Source organism: Callorhinchus milii, unplaced genomic scaffold (assembly GCF_018977255.1).
Source record: "Callorhinchus milii isolate IMCB2004 unplaced genomic scaffold, IMCB_Cmil_1.0 Scaffold13, whole genome shotgun sequence".
Lineage (NCBI taxonomy): Eukaryota > Metazoa > Chordata > Chondrichthyes > Chimaeriformes > Callorhinchidae > Callorhinchus > Callorhinchus milii.
Genome location: NW_024704754.1, coordinates 15998421 through 16019126, shown reverse-complemented (window position 1 = coordinate 16019126; position 20706 = coordinate 15998421). Strand labels below are relative to the sequence as shown.

General features: G+C 42.5%; 1 protein-coding gene across 1 annotated transcript in view; it reads left to right on the top strand.

Moving 5' to 3' along the window:
- Positions 1-20706, top strand: part of tenm2a (teneurin transmembrane protein 2a) — a 323556-nt gene that overhangs the window by 24417 nt on the left and 278433 nt on the right.

Sequence of the window (20706 nt, the reverse complement as noted above, 5' to 3'; positions counted from 1 at the left end):
GGAGGTGGACTCGGTGCGTGACCACTTGGGTATCTTGCCGCAAGCCAGAGTGTGTGTGTGTGTGTCTGTCTGTCTGTCTGTCTGCCAGCCAGCCAGCCAGCCAGCCAGCCAGTCAGTCAGTCAGTCAGTCAGTCAGTGCTGGGTAAAGTCCCTGACTGACCCCACTGCTGTGAGAAGATTCGAACACATTCACACTCGCTGAGACAATTTCGCTCAGGGATCAGAGACGGTCCACTGCCATACGCTCACAAAGTCATGAAATTGAAGCTTGCACGAAAATAGAGAGTATCACTCATCTCTAATTCAAACGACCTTAATGATTGAATCTTTCGCAGCAGTGTGGCATTATCCAGTGGTTGTATTCTGTACGCATTGGCCTGTAAGGAACAGTCTGACGCTGACTGCATGGGAGCAGCCAAGGCTTTGACCAGCTCATCTGATTTATAGCATCTTCACAGTCAGGCGAGACCAGCTTGTTTTGTAGCCGGGCTAGCAGGTATCTTTTGCCTGGGTAATTTTCTACTTCTATTCATGAGCATTTTGGACCCAAGGGACCAAGTATGTGATTACAGATTCCTGTTACAGTCACACTCTTCCAAGGACCGACATTCTATTTATTGGAGAAGAAGCAGATTGCTCACGCGAATACCCTCAGTACTTACTTGAAGGTCACTGCCCGTGGATAGATAGCCAGTGTCAACTCTTGAACAAGCCCCGCACGCATGATATTGAGTGTGCCACGGATGAGTTTGGATGTGTGGGTACAGGTTTGGACGTGCAGGTGGATGTGTGTGATTGTCCACGGAGCTCCCAAATAATGTATCCCAAAATCTTATTGTTTGATGCTATATCAACCAAAGTAACAAGATCCTGGAGCAGTACCTTCGTTTCTCCACAAAGAGTTGATAGTTAACTTTGGCTCTGTCCATCTTCTCCTTCGATTATGTTTTTGTATGTTCTCATGATTTGGTCACGATGTGGTCACACAGAGGCTCAGGTACCGTGTGTAGGGTTAGAACAGGGAACTCAGGATGTCTCAACGTGAATGGGAATCTGGGTTACCTTTGGTAGAGAAATTTTTGGAGCTTGTCATGTCTCAGGGGTAAGAGGGAGTATGATCCTGTCTTAATTTGAGTCATAAGGAGCAGTGGGGAGGCGGTGGGGGGAGAAGGGGGCCTTCCCTGTCTCACGTGACAATAGGAGAATTTTGTTAGTATCAATGGAGTTTGTGCCTCTTTCAGGGCACAATATTCAACACACGTTGGTAAACTTGTTAACCTTATTCTGACACTCTTCAGTAAATGGTTCTTATTTCCCACGGTCTCAGAAGGTCCTATTAGCCTTGCGGAATGGAAAATGTAGTTTAGAAAGCAAGTCCCCTGTTTGATTTTTGGTGGAAAAGCTATCTGAGGCTGTGTCAGGCAACAGCAAATGACCTAATAGATGTTAGGAGTTATGCAGGCAACAATTGCTGCAGAATAATGACAGGGATTTATAATTGGATGAAGTAGCTTGCATTGAACTCCCACGTCAATTCCTTTCCTCTACAACGAAAGCTCTCTATGTTTCTCTCTTCCTGTCTCAGACGGCACGAGTTGCGCCCTGCGTGCGATATATCGCTCAGCTTCGAATCGTAGACTGCGAGAGTTTAGGCTCCCAATCGCTGGTGATTTGTAGCATTTCTTCCTCGATAATGGTTCCAAGTTACAAATGGGGATTCCTTTGGGCAACTGAAATGATCTGACATGGACTGACTTGCTGCAATTCATTTCTGACAAGCGACCATTTTCAGTTAAGAGTGAGTCCCTATTTACCACTTACGAGAGTGAATATTGAGGAATTACCCATGTGAATCGCTGCAATTTAGACCCCATTGTAGTGTTATATATCCCTATGATTTGTGTCTTGTGCTATTAGATTGCTTCAATTTGAGTCGGGCTATTTATCCTCACTAGGGCTCGAGTCCTTCCGATAAACAATATCACTGTACATTTTCACCACGGTGATGATTTCACCTGCAAACATTGTCTCAGCTGGGAGCTGAACACCCAGGAGTTTTAGGTCCAATCTTTTCTCAGACACTCACAATGAAAGCTTTTCTCTACTCACTCGTGTACTTGCAACGTCTTTTGTGTTCTCTCAGGAAGGTGGTCCCAAACTTCCATCTTGGAAGAAATGTGCAGGTGCATTTAGATACCTTTACACGGTGTGCGATTTAGTCAACGGAACAAGTGCGTCATTCTGTCCCCGTGTGCAAGTGTTGAAACGGCATTTATGGGGTACATTCATCCAGTTTGTCAATTTTAGTTTCGAGTAAGGGTAATGGGTTTTCACTGCAGGAGAAATCAATGCAACTCAATGAATCTGCTGATCCTGAATTGTGATGCAACCCAAGATGGCTAAGCAAAAAAAAAAGAAATACATTGTTTGGAATAACTATACAGATCTGAGAAGCTGTAGCGCACTGTTCATACGGTGTCCTGTCAGTGCATACATGGATACCTACAAACTGCCTTTCATTCCTGGAGACATAGACTCGGCAAAGTAAGCTTTGTGTGATGGGGTGTCACATCCTTGAGTAATGGGGACACAATTGATGGTGTTTGGTACAAGACTCTGAGGCTGAGCATTGAATAAACAGGCATTTATTTGGGTTCAGGAACCTCGGGAGCTGTGCCTTGACAGGCCTGCCAGAGACTTGAGATAAACCTGTGGATATCAAGTGGGTAATGAGCTACTGATAGATTTTCCACAGTGGTTTATACGCATATGTTTTGGACTTTAAAAGGCATGTCAAGACAGGATTCCTGCTAATCAGGCAATGCCGTGATCCATTAGGTGCCAGGATTAGTGGGTGATGTTTTTGTGAATGGTAGGGAGGTGGGGAGACATTGATGGAGATACCGACGGGAGTGGAACACCAAACTGTGTAATAATTACCTATATGTTTCTAACCCTTACGAATCCCCTTCACAGTACCCACAGCACAGTGTAGGAGATAGCATAAGGATAAACTATGGACAGCGCAAGATAAAGACAGAACACAAAGCTGTATCAGATGAGTGTAATCATCAGGGCTATTGTACCACTTCTAATAAACTTGAGCGGAAAGCTCCCACACTGGGCTGTTGTACTCAGTTCTGAAATAAATAAAATTCACGGCCCACAAGACCTTGTGAGAATCATGACGTCAATACGTAGTGAGTTCAGCCCTGGGAGAAAGTGTTTGCAGGTCACAGTAGCTCTTGAGAAAAAGTAAAAGCACTGGAAGGAATAAGCAAGGCAGTGATTTGGGTTTGTGTGTTGGTCATGGAGTGTGCGAGAGCTGGGAGCTTGGATCGCTGACTGTTTTATAATAGTAATTTTTGCATTTGATATAGCGCCTTACCAAGACGTTGAGACGTTTCAAAGCTATAATAATAATAATTATAAGCTATGTTTGCTTGTTCAGGTAGACAAGATAGATCCCATGGAACTATTCGAAAAGAGCAGGGAGTTTTTTTTTTCCTTTGCCAAAATCCTCCAGATAATAATTAGTCATTATTAATACTACTACTTATAAAAAATGATAATACTATTATATTTGTACTTGGAGGGCTCACATTCACATCACTTCTCTCATGTTTGTGACTCAGCATGGTGGAGTAAGTAATTGGAAGAGTTATGATCCTGAAAAGCATTAGGACCCCATCATTTAATCTGTGCTAAAATCACTACTGTGATACCTGAGGGCAATACAAGGAGTTGTCTGTGTACGAGAAATGCATTTTCATATTTGTTTAACTACAAAACACACAGTCACTACGACAGTTCCTTTACAGTTAAATCCTGTGAAGCACTTTGAGACTTTCAACAGCGTGATGAGGAGCTATATAAAATCCAAGCATTATTATTATTACAGTAAAACTCACATTAATATGATTTGTATCAATCGTACAATCGCCTAAATCATACATCTGTCCAAGTCCCTTTAAAGAGTTTATATTCTTTGCAAGTTTGACACAACTCATACTCTGCATAAGTTAAATTAAGTGAATGGTCCCAAGTCGATACGACTTCTGTGAGGTTCCCTGGATAATCACAGCTCAGATCTCGTAGATGTAGGAAGCTTTTTTTAAAATTCTGGTGTGAGTCTCTGATGTGAAACTGGTTGTGGGTTTTGATTTCAATTGCACCGGCACAGATGTGTTGCTGAGATCACTCATGTTAGGTCAATGATTCCATCACCATTTATTGGCCAATAGTCATAATGAATCTTGCAGTGCAATTTGCGCTGCATGACTAAACTTGTGCTTCAATCACCTCTCTGTCCACTAATACGGCACAAAACTCATTACAATCATATTAAAGATAATTTCCACAGGACATCCCAGTTCAGGCAGGGAGCTTTATTCCTAATTGGTTCCTAACTATGAGCAGGAAATGGATATAACATTGCCAAGTGCAAGAGACAGTGTGAATACCACCTAATGTTAACAGACGGATACAACACAATGTAAGAAACTGGGTTGGTATACCACAGTGTAGAGAGTAAGAGAGCGTAGATATCACACTGTGTAAGAGACAGGGTCGATATATCAACAGCAACAGCAAAGTTACATTTATATAACGCCTTTCACGTCGGAAGTACATCCCGAGGCGCTGGACATTTAAGGGTTTTCACCCGAGCTAACATAGCTAAGGGAAGGGGGCTGATAAAGCACAGTATAGAAGGTACTGTAAGGATAAACATAGAACGGTGTCAGATAAAGACAGTTCAGGAAATGGAGCAGCCGGAACGAGATTACTGTCGTCACCACAACTATTGTACCGCTTCTAATAAACTTGAGAGTAAAGCTCTGCGCCCCATCATCTTGTGAATTTGAATTGCGATATTGCTATAAAATCTTCTGCATGGTTTGAGCAAAGTGACTTCATGGTGTGACAGAAGGGCTGTCAATTCTCAGACTCCCAGCTATTCTCCTTCCTGGATGATCACACTTACATTATAGTGATGTGTGTGTGTGTGTGGTGGGGGGCGGGGTGGGGGGAAGGTGGGATAATTCAGAGGATTCATTCTTGTACAAAGATCAACGTCACATACATTTCTTGCCCTTAAGCTCGGAAATGTAAATCTCTCCGGCTAAAGCGGCTCACCATTACTTTGCACAATAGCTCAACATTGTTCAGCTGCTATGAACTTCATCCCGGAAGACAACCAGCTTCACAATGCTTCACGCTGTGCTAAACACGCAAACCAATCCGCTGTACTAAAAATACATTCGAACCAACTTTCGAGCCGAAAGTGGGCAATTTCAGCCAGCGCTTATCACTCTGTTGTCTAAGTTATAATGAGAAAAAACAAATATGCCTCGATAAATGCGCAGGTAATTTACTGTTATTACACAATTTAGCCCGTGACACGTTGATTACCACTCTGATTGTCACAGTTGAAGAGCCCCATAATGAATGCGTGCCACCAGGCCTCTTTGATTGTGGGCTGATCGATTTTCGTTCTCTGTTGCGCCTTTCCTTTTGTTTTGGTTTAGGGAAGTTAAACGGCATAAATCCTGCGAGACGCACATCGTAGATTGCGTTTTGAGAGATCTTATTTTTAATATGAAAGGGATCGGATAATCCGGGCCACAAGCATAGCATGTCTGCCGTGCGGTGGAGTGTTCTCAGTCGCCGCACAGATGATCAAGCGTGTGGAGAAGGCGATTGACAGCCAAGTCAGTACCCGGCAGACACACGGAGCCACTGGCGAAGAGCTTGAACTGGTTTCCTCGCCTGTTGTCTCAGTCGCCAGAAAATATAGGACTTCTTCTCAAGGAAAAGAATCAAAGGCAAATATTGGTCACTGAATAAAAGCGAGACGGTCGGCTGATTTGAGCCAGTGCACTAGACCGAGAGCATTGCCAAAAATATAGATTTTTTAGAGAATTTTAAAGTTGTGGAGCGAGGGAGGAGGACATCAGTTGATGGGTATCAGGATGTGGTGCCTCCAGGGGTTTAAATGCCCTCCTTGTGAATATTGGGCTCTTGGACAAGGTGATGAGCACAAGTGGAATTGATTGAAAAGGGGACGAGGGGAAAGAGGAGAGCGTTAAGCGAAACGAAGCAGAACATATCTTATTTAGATTTGTCAGAAAGTCTTTAATGCCAATATATTGTAAGTAATGAATCTGGGAGTACACTGAATCAATGAGCGCACTTAGGAACGGAGGCAGCCCAAACTGCGCTGTGCATTCATGTGTCCAACGGAGAGGATTGGCTCTTCAGTTAAACAACAGAGAAGGATCCAAGGTTTCTACGGTTGGCAACCTCTCAAGGCCGCACAAAGGGTTACGCAGAATTGACGATCTGTCACCAGGTTTAGTAAATGCTTCACCACATTTTCGAAGCGTGCTAAAGACTTCGAGGGGCATTATTAGTTGTTGATAGGCTGAATGGCCTTTTCCCGTGGCATTTCTCTCTTACATTCATACCATCGCTGTGTCACCCATTATCCTCCTCCTTCCCAGCTTCTGAAAGTGGACTCCTAAAAATTAAGGAAGAGAATCGAAATGCCACCCCCCCCCCCCCCCCCGTTTCGTCATCTCATATTTAACTGCCTTTAACACCGAAACAAACTCAAATATTATTATAATAATCTTTTGATATAGCACCTTATCACATGATCGAAACATCTCAAAGCAAATCACAGGATTTACCGAAAATGTAGTGACTGCATTTTTGTAGGCGAATGTAGTAACCAGTTTGCGCAGAGCAAAGTCTCTCAGAAACCGGTTTAATCTCATCCAAAGGATGGCACCTCAGATAGCACAACACTCCCCTCGCACTGCACTCGATTGTCAGTCTAAATTGTGAACTCAATGTCCCTGACGTGTGGGGCTTACAGTATTATTCCAGTAAAATTGCTGCTCAGATGTCGAGAGCATCTTTATTTCAGCAATATTAATCATATCCAGAACTAAAATAAACGGAATATTAACAAAGATATTCTGAAAGAAGTACTTCTGTTACATCTTCCCATCCTGTATCCTATTCTTTACTTGATTATCTATTATTCCCCCCCAACCCCCACCCCACCGCCCCCATTGAAAATTATTCACTGCATAATTTGACTCCTTTCGGCTTTTTTTCACATGATTTATTTGTAAGAATGTCTGAGCGCAGGTTTCTTCCCCCCCCCCGTCTCCCCATTTGATTTGTTTCCTCTGTGAAATCTGATAACAACAGCAGAATGGTTCCCAGGTTACTGCTTCCTATAACAATGTCACGAAAGACAACTGAGACACAGCGGCAATCGCCATAAATTGTCACTTTAAGGGGGGAGAACCATATTCTCGCCTATTTCTGCTCTAAATGCCAAGTGTTGTTCGTGTAGGAGTTTCTTGGCTTCGAGTGACAGGTGTGCCTTCCGCAGGGACACGGCTGAAGATTTTTGACAGCTGGCCACTATAAATTCTGGTGGGCAATTTTGACTCTGGTTGGAGCCAGCCAAGTACATTGGATTTTACGGTTAATGCACGTGGCTGATCAGATCGGGTATGATCGGCTGGAACTTAATTCCTGAGGCTTAGGAGACGGAGTGTTCGAGAGGGGGAGGTTTCTCCATGTGTCCTCGGCCAGCAATGCCTCCCCAGTTTAAAAAGGCTTTGACCGCTCACTCCACAGCTGCTCGTGCTCAAACTGGCGGTCGTCTTATCCCAACAGTTCGCTGAACTTTACTGCGAATCCCGTGTAGCGCTTGGAGACATTTTGACGGGATGAGGAGGCACTATTTCCAACGCGAGGGGTTTTATTATTTTTAGGTTTTGAGACGTCATCTTATTTCGGTAATCATAACTTTTTTATGCTTTTCCTCCGTTTGGTTAGAATCACTTGACAAGGTGAAAATAGGGAAGTAAGAGATTGCCTGGGACACGAGAGAGAGAGTTTGCAATAACAAGATCTCATTTGTATGGGACAAATTTGCTCTGTCAATCACAGTCATTTTAGTCCTAATTATTAAAAATGGTTCATGCCATTTCATTATGTGGAGTCCTGTAGCTCAGTGGTTAGAGCACTCGCTTTGCAAGTGAGACACCTGGGTTCAATTCCAGGCAGAGGGCGAAACCTTGGGCAAGTTTCCTTACTCCACACAGAGCCTAATAATAATCCCTCCAAAACCAAAAACAATAATAAATTGGTCATTTTCAATCTACGACTGTTTGTGGGACATTGCTGTGCGCAATTGGCTGCCACGTTCGCCCACAAATATACAGTCAATTCACTTTACAGTGTTTTCTGTGAAGCGCTTTGGGACGTCCTCCCGACGTGAAACGTGCTATATCAAATGCAAGGATTATTATTATTATTATTATATGTATTTGGGCAGTGTTAAAGATCCAATGGCGTGAATGCTAGGGGAGCTCCTGAATTCAATCGTCTAAGTTTAACCATCTGTGCTTGACTCTATTTCAGCTTTGTTTCATTTCTTTACGATTGCCCTAAAACGAAGCTGTGTCTTTAATATTCCCTGTGATCTGAAAAGACTGTGTTCTGATTGAAGTCTGATTTCATTCCCTTCACATCACAGAGAATATTTCAGTGCGCCCTGCACTGGGAAGCAAAGAATTCGGGGTGTCAGTGCCAACATTGCTCCACTTGTGCTCAAAGGTTAGACATTTCAAAAGGACAGTTGTCAAAAAAACAACAGTGGGTTCAAGTCCAGGAAGTTTTTAGCAAAGCCACGGAAGGTAAAAGGAAAAAAAAAACTTTGTTTCTTGAGTGAAATCCATACTGCGCTTTGTGATTTGTGCGATTTGACTCGATGCTGAATGGATTTGCTTCACCCAATAAAATTGGGTGCTCACCAGATCAATACTCTCTCCTGATAATCAGCACCACCATTGATTTCTGATTCTTAACAAATCTCACATTGATATGAATTACCAGGCGGCAACACCATGTAACTGGATTTTAGCCCTTCAAGCCATGTTTTTCTCTCGGTTTAAGACGGACATCCAAGGCTGTAATTAGTCTAACAAAAACAGGTACAGGCTAACAGTCGTTAATCCATGTCCAACTTGCTGATGATGACAAACTTGAATTGAGCAATTGACCACAACTGAAGGATCAGGAGAGAAGTTTAATTATGGATGCACCAAAAGATCATAGGACACAGTCACAAAATGGCAATTTCAGGACAGATACCCGGAAGTCTTTCTTTACCAATGACTGGAACAGGTTATCAGGAATGTGTGGTTGAGGTCTGGACATTCTGACTCATTTGAAAAACAGCTTGATGCATGCCTTGAAGAGAAGCCGGTAGGGTGGTCTTCTGGGGGGGATGAGATTTGATGGGCCAAAGTGATGTATGTCTTCATCCAAACCAAGCTTGGGATCTTGTTAAGTATCAACAATGAGAATATGTGGAACTGGAAGCTTAGCTTATCATTGAGTTGATGCCTGTTTTTCTAATGCAAGAGTTATTATTAAGGAGGGGGAAATTAATAAATATAATAATCCTTGCATTTGACATATCACCTTACCATGTCTTTGAGACGTCTCAAAGCACTTCACAGAATATACTGTAAAGTGAATTGACCTGTGTATTTTGTGGGCGAAATTATTCCTCAGACACTTCAAGTCTTAAACATAAGAGAAGTGACAATATCAGGACATCTATCTACTTGTAAATAAGTGTGAGCTACCCTTTTCATCGAAAGATTATCCTGGCTGCGGTGACGCAACAGACGAAACAGATCGGCTTTTGTAAATAAATGATTGAACAGAGTGACCATTTCACCACTTACCCTGTTCGTGTTCAACATAATGAGAGTATTTAAACCTCAATAAGCAGGGAACTCTGCGCTTTCACTGCTGAGATTTATTCTACGAGTGTATGTAACAATGACAGAATAAATATTAATATTACACCTACTGTTTGATCTTTAAATGACTAAAAGCTGTGCCTTTTTTCTTGGACTCTTCCCTCCTGCAATTGCATAATGTCAATTTAGTGGGTTACGCGACAGAGCAATTTCCATTAAAATGGTTGGGATTAGTCTCACGTCGCAATCTCACTGTACAAACATTTTCTTCTGCTGTATTTTGAGGCTGATATTTTAATGAACATCAGGGAAATTAGACAGGGGAGAAACTTGGCTTCTCAAATGATTTCCTCTCTACATCTCTGGCATTGTTTTTTTTACACATACAGAGAGTGGTTGGGTTGTAAAATGTCTTGCCAAGTAAGGTGGTTAAGATAAAATTCAAATATGAACCTGTCGGCTCCCTCCACTCAGTAGGCTCCGGTCTACTCCATGTCACCCGCCCATTCCACCCCACCGTCAGCGGTCGGGCCTTCAGAGTCCTCTGCCCCCACCCTTTGTAACTCCATCCCACTTTCCCTTCGCCTCGCTCCCTCCCTTGACTCCTTCAAGGCACATCTCAAGACCCTCCTCTTTGACCACGTCTTCGGCCACCCTCCTACCCTCCCTGCCTCCCTGATCCCAACCCCCACCCCTGCTCAGGTCCATATCCCTGACTGTCCAGCGCCTTGGGACGTCCTCCCGTTGTGAAAGCTGCTAATCAAGTCATAGAATCATAGATTATTGCAGTACAGAAGGAGGCCATTTGGCCCATCACACCTGTGACACCTGTGCTGGCTCTTTGGAATCAGTCCCATTCCCCGCTCTTTCCCCATAGACTTGCAAACTTTTCCTTTTCAAGTACTTACCTAATTCCCCTTTGAAAGTTGTTAATGAATATGTTTCCACTGCCCTTTCAGGCAGTAATTATATATTTGTGTTGGTATATGGGGATGTAATGCAGGGCAGCGGGATTGAATGAGCAGTTTGCTCTCAGAGCTGGTACAGACTCAACGGGTCAAGCGACTGTAGGAATTCAGGGTGCAAGTCAGCCGCCAATGAGCCCACGGCTGGAACTCCGACCACAGAAGGCAGCAGCGTGAGAGGTAACTGCACAGTGAAGTCGAACATCATCTTAAGATTCCCGTTGTATCCGTTGACATTTAAACCCAGAACCAGTTCACTGACTCCAGACCTGGGCTTGTGGAGCAATTAGGAAAGTGGGTGAGGTGGAAAGGAAGAAGGTTCAGGAAGCACTGAAAGCAGAAAGAGCTGTTGCAGTAACCGCACGGTTTTAACAATCAGAGTTTCACAGCGAGGTGGCAAAAGAATGATGGCTTACACGGGCCTTAGGTGTAGAATAGCGGGATGTAATTTACAGTAAACAAGCTCAGGGCTGCTATCCGCCAGCACTTAGTTAATCTCAACCACGAAAATACGTTCCTTATTAATTTACGAGGTTGAAAGTAACGGCGAGTTTCAAACGAGAGCAAAATGGATTTTAGTGTGCAACTCAAGTAGTTTTTAATAAGCATTTCGAACAGCTTACGAGCTGGAAGTGCAGGAACCACACATTGATTTATGCCTGAAACACATTGTGATTGATGCCTCCGAGCCTGGCTACTACGAGGAGAATTTCACTGCTTGCTTCGTCGCCCTGTTTATATTTCTATAGGTGTGAAAAAATAATGGGCGCCTTCAGGAGTTCTTCATGCCGTGTTTCATAATTAGGAAAAACTCAGCAACGCCAGTCATTACTGGAAGTACCTGTCTGTAGATCTTGTAAAAAAAAACACATGTACAACAAAATAATCTAATAACATGCAATTTAGGCCAGAAAGGACAAACCAGTCATAAAACAGGAGTCACTGGATCATTAAACTTGCGTTAAAGGGCATAAACCAACCTGTAAAATGACTGTCCCAGTCCTGACAGTCCACAACTGGGCTCAATGCCCCAGGACTGACTACATAGGTAAGATAATTCTCCTGGACAGCAATGCCCCTCATAAAATCAGTCATACACTTCATGGCTCTTTGTGGGATATCACTGGGCATGAATTAGCCTCTGTGTCCGCCTATAAATACACATTCAGTGAACTCATACTGACTTTGCGCAAAACAGGATTAAACGCGGCAGTGTTGACTGTGTGCATAAGCAGACTGAACGCACCGTTAATGTATAAAACATGATTGAGTGCACCAGTGAATGATATGCACAAAACAGGAACGATTGCCCCAATTATAGAACCTAAGAGTGAGCACCGGTGTAGGAACATTGTCGGAAAAATTGTGTGTCTTTTCTAGCCAAGATGTTCATCGCTGTATATTAAATGTATGCCATTTGTACAGCTACTGGACCTGTGGGAGATCCGAGCAGTATCAACATAGCTTTTTTTCCTTCCTTGAATACCAGCTCCTCTGGTGTGATGTGCACACAAACCTCTTCAGTAATGTAAATGTACTGCAGAGAGAAGACACGGAAGCCGCGAATTACACTCTATAAATGAATTGTCAGCTTTTACTCAGTGCACACTGTGCACCTCCCCAGCAAATATGTGTGTGGAACATTTAATTTGTCAAAAAATTGCTGCTCGCGAAGCTGAAAATATTTTAATAATAATGAACTAACACATGGGCCTGTCTGCTCAGAATCAGCTCGTCCTGTTTACAAAAGGGAATTGCAATCATGTTCCCCCCCCTCACCGAAAAAAATAAAAGACGCTTTATTAAAAACGTCAAATTTCTTGTCCGCAAATAATTGTTCCTCCAAGTGTTGACAATCTCTTGCGGGAGCACAATAGTCTTCACATTACTGAAACAAGCCTGGTATCTTTCCAAGGATACAATTTAGCCTTCCGAAAAAAACAAAACGTGTCTCTAGCTCTTTATGAATGGAATGTGACATCTCAATTCATGCACAGAAATGGTTTAAGATTCAGATTCAGAGCAAGGGACAAGAGTTGTTTTGTAAAGATGTTTTTTTTGTATTCACTGTTCATTATGTTAAATTGACAGGTAAATTCCATGTAACACTACAAAGGTACGTCATGCGCAGAAGGTACATTTACTATTAAGGAAAACAAGGCATGCGGAGACTGAGAGTAACTACCGACATATTTCTCTGTGATAAGAGAGAACCTGCTCCTTACTATCTCGCTTAATATTTTGCCTACAAAATATTCAGTCAATCCACTTTACAATATATTCTGTGAAGCTCTTTGAGACGTGGGTTCGATACCCTAAGTTTCCTTACTCCGCACGCCTCTGTTTACCTAGCAGTGAGCAGGAACCCGGTTGTTAGTCAATTGGTGGATCGACTAATCCTTTTAAAAGAAAAATCAATAAATCATAATAATAATTTAGTCACTTAATCCAGAACTGTTTGTGGGACACTGCTGTGCACAATTGACTGCCGCATTTCGCCCAATTCACTTTACGGTATTTTCTGTGAAGTGCTTTGAAACGTCCCGAAGACGTGATAAGACGCTGTATCGAATGCAAGGATTATTATTATTATTATCTCCTAACGAGTGAATTAAACGCCGTTCTCTCACGGACAAAGCTTTGGTTTGTAAAACATAATTTTTCTATTCAGATAGATTGACATAGAGTGTGATCAGTTGATCCATTTGAGCTCACTGAGGAACGCATAAGATGGTGAAATTCACCACAACAAGCGACAGATGGGATAGAGAGCTACACTAATACATGATTTACATGACATTGTCTTAGCTCGCGTTGTTTGTGTTGAGCTAAGCAGCCTCGCTAACCAGCGCGTGAATGTTACCTGCAGGTCAACAAGTCCAGTGGTTGCCTCCAGGCCCAACCGTATATTGTGACAAGTCGAGTCGAGATGTGGGCGGAGGTTCACTGGGAGACTATGTATGGGGGAAGATGGAGGCTTTCAAACCTGATGCAAGTCTTCAGTCACCAATTGCTTTCCGTTATCCACTGGACTCATTAACATCAAGCACATCATTTATTAAAGAAGAGATGATTAACACACGAGCTATTTTCACCCAGTGTTACAATGTCTCGACCGAACAGCAGGCAAGTGGGTGCTATGAGCCACTCAAACCGGGATGAAAGCAAATTCCAAGTTTTTCACCGCGAAACGCGCCAGAGTTATTATTAGAAATCTAAAGAACATCTGCAAACAATGTGGAGTGTCTAACGATGAGCGTTCAGAAGCTGCAAGGGGGTGTTTGGAGGGGTGGGGGTTGGGGAAGAGGTGGGAGGTTGGAGTGATGGAAAGCACAAAATGAAGATGATCCAATATAACCTCATATTTCTGAAAATAACAAGCTCCCTACATTGCCGCAGTTTCGACTGGGGAGGAGGGAAGGGAGGAGTGAAGAGGAGCTAAAGCTCTCAAAAGGGGTTAGGTGCAAAATGGTTGAATTCCCCGTCTGAACGGTGATCAGATTAGTTCACAACTAACAGAGTGAAAACACCTCCAAATACATTCATTCAGCAACTGGGCTGCAGGTAATTAGTAGCGAGTCCTGGTAGCTGAGCATCAGTGGCTCAGTTTTTTTTTCTCAATTCAGGTAGCGACCAGCATATCTTGGCGTTTAAGCAGATTTAATGCAGAACAATCTTTTCGGCAGCCTTTACCTGTTCTGACAACATAGATCATAATTGTATTATTTTAAGCGTCCTCAGGTCCCGCATCTATTCCTGAATTCACTCTGACCTGATTCAATTAGCCGGTAGACTTTCTACAGCGCAAAGAGCCTGATAATAATGTTATAGAATTAATATAGCATGATATATTGTCACACTGAATAAGTGCGACATCTTGAGCTATATGCACTTACATCTTCACATTTCAGTAATTTGAAAGCCTTGCTTTCTCTTCTCTTCAATTTTAATAGGGTTGTTTAGCAGTTTCGCATCCCGAACGTTCACAGAAGTGCTGAGGAGTTAGGGTGGTGGGGGGGAGAGATTAATTGCACTGCAGTGTTGCAACTAATAAAACCATAGCTCTTTGCCTCAATGGAGACGAGCACCGCTACGGTTTGCGGTTGTACACCTTGACTTGAGTTACGATGTGAAGAGAGTTACGAGTCAAGCGCTCTGGGACGCTACCCTGAGCGAGAGAAACTATATAAACGCAACTTGTTGTTGCTGGTGTGTGCCAGGACCACCATTAGTTCCTCACGCCTCTTATTGTTGACCATATAAATTGTGCGCATTGTCTTTTTAATGTCAGTAACACAGATAATTCAGTTTAATAATAGGATAAAGAGGCTAATGCACCTGAAAGGATGGTCTCCTGTTAGCGTGAAGGCATTGGCAAATTCCAGGGTCCTCCCGCTATGAAAGGCATAAGGCGAGTAATTTGTAATTGTTTTTAAATATATAATAATATAGATTTAATAACATTCCTTGCATTCGATATAGCGCATTATCACGTCGTCGAGACGTCTGAAAGCGCTTCACAGGATATACTGTGAAGTGGTTTTGATTTAAGTGCGTCACAGCAATATTTGTGTGGATTTCAAACAGCGACACAGACTTTTTGGACTGAATAGTTTAGCTGTTTCCATGCCGAATCATTCTGCGTAAGTCAATGTATCGGCCAATGTTACAGCAAGAGTTATTGCATATCAGAAAATGTAGTGTGAAGTCAGAAATGCCATAACTCATTGATCCAATAAGTGAGTACTGTATTTTCTTAATTCCACCTATAAATAATAATACTAAAAAGGGCAGCACTGATCTATTAAAGAGTTCAAACATTAAAGAATCAGCAGAAAGACAACAGCTTTCTCTGTGTGATGGAGCTTGCCACTCCTATCTTTAATAATATTCCTTGCATTTGATATAGCACCTCATCACGTCTTCGAGACGTCTCAAAGCTTTTCACAAATTATACTGTAAAGCGAATTGATTGTATATTTCGTGGGCGAAAGGCGGCAGCCAATTGCGCACAGCAGCGTCCCACAAACAGTTGTGGATTGCAGTGACCAATTTATTATCATTTAAAAGGAATTATTACCCCCAGAAAAGTGAGTCCCCCAATCGACTAACAATTGGGTTCCTACTCACTGCGAGGTAAACAGAGTTGTGTGGAGTCAGGAAACTTGCCCAATGTTTCACCCTGCTCGGGAATCAAATCCAGGTCTCTCCTTTGAGTAAAAGGAGAGAGACAAATCCCACATTCAGGTAATTTAGAGACAAGTTCTTTCTGCACAGTGCAGTCTTTGTGTGTTGTAGATCACCTGCACAATGAGCCTCTGAATATGTAATCTAGATAATTGTTGTAACCTAGGTTTCACAGTTCTTGAGAGCAAAGCTGGGAAATTAATACTGTAGTGGAGCAGATTTACAACATAATTCATTCAAACAGGACAAGTTGCCGGTTGCTGCTTCTTTAGAAGGTGCAATCATTGAATAAAACACCATTTCTTGCCAGCAACCCTGTTAGCTTCACAGCGTTGTCCTGGAAGTCACAGATCTCTGAAGTTTGTTTCAAACGTCCATGTTAAAGAGATTCAGGCCCTTCTTTTCCAAAGTATTGACACTGTCCCTGAATCTGTTTGTTTCACGCCATGGGGTCAGCAAGAGGAACTGTGTCAACAGATCGCAACAGGTTTGTGTTTCGGGATAGCTCTAAATGTGCGCTTGAAGAAGTATTTGTTTCTGAAGATCGTGATGTCTTTTAGTTTGATGGCAATGCTGGGTTTCCGCTTGAAGATCACATTGTGTTTGAGATTACAAACGATGCTGGGTTCGTGTTAGTAAATGACACTGATGCTCGATTGAAGCTCAAGCTGTGCTTTCACGGAAGATGAAGGCTCAGAAATGAGAGGCTGTAACAGATGTTGAGAGAAACGTGAGATAACAATGGGGGAGAAAATAATAGGCAATGACTTTGAAGGGTCTAAATTGTCATTGCAAGATAACCGGACTGGCTGATGATTTGGGTTTGTGAAAGGACGACTTTCCATCTCCAAATTGGAATCAACATTCAATATTTATTGATAATCCATATGTAATATTTATTACTTGCTAACCAGTTTTTTTTTAAGACCCTTGTGTTGGTGCTGGGGAAGAAGATATTGATGCCATCAACAAAGCACTTCTCTCTCCACAGCCATTGGAGTTTATTTATTCTACCCTTACTTTATCTGAACGTCCCTGCACCACTCACCAGAAAGCCAATGTATATTTTTGAAATAGCCAGCATCTAAGCCAGCATCCTGAGATACTCTATGGCAAGCAATGTAAGTTGGGCTTTCACTGTTATTATGTATATTACGTACAATGTTATTATTGAAGATGACCAGAGGGATGGAGATGGGACGACCAGTGGATTAATGTAACAAGCAAATGTGTTTTTCTTCCCTTTCGGTTTGCGCCCCGAGGTTAAATAAAATCCTGATAAACATCTAACCAGTTCTCCAAACCGTTTCTACTCTTGAATTAAGTTTTATTTTTTGGATTGAGGGTTTTTCTGCACACCGCAATATAAAGAACCAATTTGTAAATCGTTGTGCCACGGCTCATTATTCACTCAGCAAATACCATAGATCAAAACACAAACAGTAAAATCTTAATAAAAAAAAAGATTGCCCTTTAGTATTCTGCTGTCTTCAAATGAAATGTTCCCTGAAACCGTATTGTTTAGAATATTGAGCATTTAAAGTAAATAATTGGAAAATATTTTACATTTGCAAAAGGCCATTTCACAATGGACAGACAGACAGATTTTTTTCTTTTCCCAGAGGGTAATTCACGACTGGAACAGAGTTGTCAGGAAAGGTGGTTGAGGTTAGGACAATGGAACTCATTTAAAAAACAGTTTGACGCAGTTTTGGGAGGACGATAGGATGGGCATCCTGGAGGGATGTGGTCCAATGGAAGTTCCTCTTCCAAACCCATCTCGTGAGCATGAATTTTACACAGTGGGAAGAGTTTGGGATGTTTGGAATAGTGGGGCTGGAGGGGAAATGGTTTGGTTCATTGTAATTCTGTACGGCAGGAATGAATGAGAAGAAATAAATTCTCCAGAGTTGGAGTTAACGGGAAGAGCTTGGATCCGCTGGAATTCTGTGCACGGCTCAGGCGTACATTGTTGTGGAGTACGGCGTTTTATTACACAGAAGGTTAATAGTGGGTTCAGCTTGGGGTGGAGGTGCTGCAAGCTTTAAGTATTTATCATGTCATTGCATATTGCAGATGTATTCATTTCTCGCCAACAAAGTTGCTTCCGTAAAACTGTGAGAGAGTCACGAACATCAGCAGCAAATTAAATCTAAAATATTTTCAAATGGCATTTGAATTATTAAATGGCATTATCATCCAATTATAACAATGATCTCTGAGAAGCTTTAGCATGCCGGGTTTTATCTTACCATGTGACCGTGTTCCAAGCTAACATTTCAACAGTACAACCCATGTGAACTCACACAGGTCTGATCACCACTGGGCCACAATTTCCTAGAGATAATCTGTACCTGGCAACTGTTTGCCAATCTGACTATCTATCCATTGGAAGGTGCGGAAGAGCGACCCTTGGTGACTCATTCACTGCTCTCCGTTCTCCGGTACCTCAGTTCAGAGAAAACATTCACTGCAGGAAAAAACTGCAGTTAGTTCAACATGACTTTCAACACAGTGTCTTTACTTCTCCATAAAACGTCAGCGCCACAGAACAGTAGGAGGTGGGCCGATGTCTCTAAACCACACGCACTGTGAATCACGATGACTGCTGGACCCTGGATTCGAGCGCAAAGTGAAGGCAATGAGTTTAATTGAGGCCAACTCTGTTCCAAGAGGCTTAGGTGCACAGTCCAAAAAAGTGTCTATAATTCAGCTCTAATTAGACTTGGGAGGCGTTTTAATGGTGACATTCTGGAAAAAGGCTTCTTTATCATTATCACTTAATACCCTCTCACCTGGTGAGCTCGAGCTTTCTCCAACAAATCTGGATACAAATCCCAGAGCAAAAGCAAAAGCGTACTTTACCTTTGCGGTGAAAATAATTACCATCGACAGTTTCATCAACTGTTTTGGGATTCCTCGGTCTGACTTGTTTATTCATAATTTCGTTAAATGATAGAAAATTCACCCTCACCGTGTTAGCACAACGGACAGGTGCTGTTTGGTGCGCAGAAGATTAATTACGAGGTGTGCGAAGTTCAAACTACTTGTTTACAATGACGAGTCCTACTTCAGAACTGTAATAGTCACAGGTAACTCAGTCATGGGTTTGTGTAATGCAGATCAATGTCCAAGTCACTTTTAATATACAGTAGATGAAATATTGAATTTCATTCCTGATGCTCTGCCTCCTTTGCTCGTGATGCCAAAATACACTAATTGACTCACTTCAGTCTAACACTCTTGTAGTGAGAATTAAAATCCGAAGGTGAAAGGCCATTTTTTTGTCTCATTTTAGTCTGTCAGTGGATTTATTTCTCTCTTTCTCTCTCTTGTTTGCTCTCTTCCCCCTCTCAATTGAACAGGCAATGCTATTAACTTATAAAATGATTTTTTTTGGCCCCCCCCCTTGTATTGTGGGAGTGAAACATGAGGTGAGGCTGAAAATTAGCCAGGGGATAAACGGTGATGCATCTCGTTTTTCATTGAGGGACAAGTGCGCGCATAATAGCTGCCACTTTCGCCTACAGTTGCCCACAGTCACTACATTGTACAGCAAATCCCGTGAAGCACTCTGAGACATTTTGTTGCTGTGATAAGATGCTGTTTCAAATGCAAGGATTATAGGTTCATTAGCTAATTATAGCTAGTTACTGTGGACCCAAATTCCATCACATGCTTTTCCATGTGCAACGGGTTCTGAAATATATGCTTGTTCAGGTGGAGGATAAAGATCCCATGGCACAATTCAAAAAGCGAAGGGAGTCTCTCCCAGCGTCCTGGCCAACAATCCTCCAGACAAAATTGGTCACTTGCTCCATGGCTGTTTGTGGGACGTTGGAAACTGGTTGCCACGTTTCACCCCAAAATACACCATCAATCCACTTCACAGTATATATATCCTGCGGGTTGAGACGTAACGACGAAGTGATAAGGTGCTACATCAAATACAAGGATTATTGTGATTAATAATGCTGAACTTTGACCTCAGGTTGTAAGTGCAGGTTGCACGAAAATGGAGCCCTTCACTCAGACTCTGTGGAGATGGTCAGTCTGAGAGATGGAAGAATCACCATGGTCCAATCCTTGCACTTGATACAGCGCCTTATCACGTCTTTGAGACGTCTCAAAGCTCTTCACAGAATATACTGCATAGTGAATTGATTGTATACTTTGTGGGCGAAACTTTGGTGGGCGAAGGAATTGTTATCCTCGGAAAAGCGATCTGCCAATCGACTTAACAACCAGGTTCCTACTTACTGCTACGTGAACAGAGACGCGTGGAGTAAGGAAACTTGCCTAACGTTTCGCCCTACTGGAAATCAAACCCAGGCCCTCTCGCTGTGCTCTAACCTCCGGGCTGCCTCCAGAATGATGGGAGGGATGGGGTAGGTTATATTATCGAGTAACCCATGATGGTTTGGGCCTGAGAATATTTGACTCTAAGACAGTGTTGGATAAGCGGGTTTGAATTCTTTTCCCTTGTTATTCTTTTACCTGCAACATTTGGTCTCGTGCCAACACTGCTGGTCAGAATGAGAGGAGAGAAAGGTCTGAAAAGAAAATTTGTGTTGTCTTGGTGACAAAGCGCACAGGGTGTTAAATACTGTTGCCATGGAGTGGAAGGACCTTAGTTTATGATGTTAGCCCGTCTTTTCGATACAAAGCCACAGTCCTTTCTCACAAGAGGTAAACGCATTCCAGGCTGCTCAGAAAAAAAGGCAGAAAGCCGCTCTCCTACTGTAGTTGTTTTT